Source organism: Bos taurus, chromosome 9 (genome assembly GCF_002263795.3).
Source record: "Bos taurus isolate L1 Dominette 01449 registration number 42190680 breed Hereford chromosome 9, ARS-UCD2.0, whole genome shotgun sequence".
Lineage (NCBI taxonomy): Eukaryota > Metazoa > Chordata > Mammalia > Artiodactyla > Bovidae > Bos > Bos taurus.
Window position 1 is genome coordinate 58,166,073 of NC_037336.1, and position 3,485 is coordinate 58,169,557.

A 3,485-nucleotide genomic window follows, 5' to 3' on the forward strand; every position below is an offset into this window, starting at 1 on the left:
AGAATTTTCCACACTTAATTGTGATCCACACAGTCAAAGGCTTTGGCATAGTCAATAAAGCAGACATAGATGTTTTTCTGGAACTCTCTTGCTTTTTCCATGATCCAGCAGATGTTGGCAATTTGATCTCTGGTTCCTCTTCCTCTTCTAAAACCAGCTTGAACATCAGGAAGTTCACAGTTCACATATTGCTGAAGCCTGGCTTGGAGAATTTTGAGCACTACTTTACTAGCGTGTGAGATGAGTGCAATTGTGTGGTAGTTTGAGCATTCTTTGGCATTGCCTTTCTTTGGGATTGGAATGAAAACTGACCTTTTCCAGTCCTGTGGCCACTGCTGAGTTTTCCAAATTTGCTGGCATATTGAATGCAGCACTTTCACAGCATCATCTTTCAGGATTTGGAATAGCTCAACTGGAATTCTATCACCTGCACTAGCATTGTTCATAGTGATGCTTTCCAAGGCCCACTTGACTTCACATTCCAGGATGTCTGGCTCTAGGTCAGTGATCATACCATCCTGATTATCTGGGTCATGAAGATCTTTTTTGTACAGTTCTTCTGTTATCTTGCCATCTCTTCTTAATATCTTCTGCTTCTGTTAGGCCCATACATTTCTGTCCTTTATTGAGCCCATCTTTGTATGAAATGTTCCTTTGGTATCTCTGATTTTCTTGAAGAGATCTCTAGTCTTTCCCATTCTGTTGTTTTCCTCTATTTCTTTGCATTGATCGCTGAAGAAGGCTTTCTTATCTCTTCTTGCTGTTCTTTGGAACTCTGCATTCAGATGTTTATATCTTTTCTTTTCTCCTTTGCTTTTCACTTCTCTTCACAGCTATTTGTAAGGTCTCCCCAGACAGCCATCTTGCTTTTTTGCATTTCTTTTCCATGGGATGGTCTTGATCCCTGTCTCCTGTACAATGTCACGAACCTCATTCCATAGTTCATCAGGCACTGTATCTATCAGATCTAGGCCCTTAAATCTATTTCTCACTTCCACTGTATAATCATAAGGGATTTGATTTAGGTCATACCTGAATGGTCTAGTGGTTTTCCCTACTTTCTTTAATTTCAGTCTGAATTTGGCAATAAGGAGTTCATGGTCTGAGCCACAGTCAGCTCCCGGTCTTGTTTTTGCTGACTGTATAGAGCTTCTCCATCTTTGGCTGCAAAGAATATAATGAATCTGATTTCGGTGTTGACCATCTGGTGATGTCCATGTGTAGAGTCTTCTCTTGTGTTGTTGGAAGAGGGTGTTTGTTATGACCAGTGCATTTTCTTGACAAAACTCTCTTAGCCTTTGCCCTGCTCCATTCCGTATTCCAAGGCCAAATTTGCCTGTTACTCCAGGTGTTTCTTGACTTCCTATTTTGCATTACAGTCCCCTATAATGAAAAGGACATCTTTTTTGGGTGTTAGTTCTAAAAGGTCTTGTAGGTCTTCATAGAACCGTTCAACTTCAGCTTCTTCAGCATTACTGGTTGGGGCATAGAGTTGGATTACTGTGCTATTGAATGGTTTTCCTTGGAAACGAACAGAGATCATTCTGTCGCTTTTGAGATTGCATCCAAGTACTGCCTTTCGGACTCTTTTGTTGACCATGATGGCCACTCCATTTCTTCTGAGGGATTCCTGCCTGCAGTAGTAGATATAATGGTCATCTGAGTTAAATTCACCCATTCCAGTCCATTTCAGTTCGCTGATTCCTAGAATGTCGACATTCACTCTTGTCATCTCTTGTTTGACCACTTCCAATTTGCCTTGATTCATGGACCTGACATTCCAGGTTCCTATGCAATTCTGCTCTTTACAGCATCAGACCTTGCTTCTATCACCAGTCACATCCACAGCTGGGTATTCTTTTTCCTTGGCTCCATCCCTTCATTCTTTCTGGAGTTATTTCTCCACTGATCTCCAGTAGCATATTGAGCACCTACTGACCTGGGGAGTTTCTCTTTCAGTATCCTATCATTTTGCTGCAGGCAGCTGAGGCCGGCTCGCTAAGTGCAGGCAGCTGCAACCGGTGTGCTAAGCGCGGCCGAGAGGAGCCACCCCACGTCCGAGGTTAGGGGCAGAAGCCGGGAGGACCCCATGCCCTAAGGGCAGCAGCCAAGAGGAGTTACCCCACATCCAAGGTCAGGGGCAGCGGCCGAGAGTACCAGACTGCGACGGGGCAGGAACGGCCGAGAGGAGCTACCCTGTGTCCGAGTTCGGTGGGGTCGGGGAGTGGGCGATGAGAGGAGTTACCCCACGTAGGAGGTCAGGGGCAGTGGCCAGGAGGACCAACCCCACATCCAAGGAGCCCTGGCTGCGCGGGCGCAGGAGGGTCTAGAGGAGCTATCCCATGTTGAAGGTCAGGAAGGGCTGCGGTGAGGAGATACCCCTCGTCCAAGGTAAGGAGCAATGGCTGCGCTTTGCTGGAGCAGCGTGAAGAGATACCCCACACCCAAGGTAAGAGAAACCCAAGTAAGACGGTAGGTGTTGCAAGAGGGCATCAGAGGGCAAACACACTGAAACCATACTCACAGAAAACTAGTCAATCTAATCACACTAGGACCACAGCCTTGTCTAACTCAATGAAACTAAGCCATGCCCGTGGGGCAACCCAAGATGGGCGGGTCATGGTGGAGAGATCTGACAGAATGTGGTCCACTGGAGAAGGGAATGGCAAACCACTTCAGTATTCTTGCCTTGAGAACCCCATGAACAGTATGAACAGTATAAATAGGACAGAATTACATCTAAATAAGTTGAATAAAATCAGATTGCTTTTAAAAAGTTATATACCATATACTATAGACACATAGATGAAAGCAGGAAACAACTTATATTTGAACAGAATCTTGATTTCCTATTGGAATTCTAATAGATGAGCCAAGAATTTTTGCAAAATTAGAGAGACACAAAAGGGAACTGCTTTTTTTGTTGTTGTTAATCATTGCTTTACAGTTACTTAGAGTGCATGTAAAGAAATGATAGAAGTTAGAAAATTGAAGAGAAGATTTTGACCTCCTTGCTAAAGCATGCAACTTCCAACCTTTCCTAAGTTCATAAATTTAAATTCTACAGAGAATTGATATAGAAAAAGTTAGTACCTTTTGGCAAAACTTCAGTTAGTGCAAGTTGTCATGTGAAATTTTTATCTTTGGGTGTTTAATCGTTTTTTTCCAGAGCTTTTTCTATGCCAAAGTGAAAGTGAAGTCTCTCAATCGTGTCCGACTCTTTGTGACCCCATGGACACCAGGCTCCTCCCTCCGTGGGATTTTCTAGGCAGGAGTACTGGAGTGAGTTGCCTTTTCCTTCTCCAGGGAACTTCTTGACCCAGGGATCGAACCCAGGTCTCCTTCATTGTAGACAGACGCTTTACCACCATACTGAGGTTATTCAAATAATTTTTCCAGAAATTATCATATTATTATAATATTTAATAAGATAGTTTATTTTATGTGGCACCCTTTCAATGCCATGATAGCCAGATATTTGATCA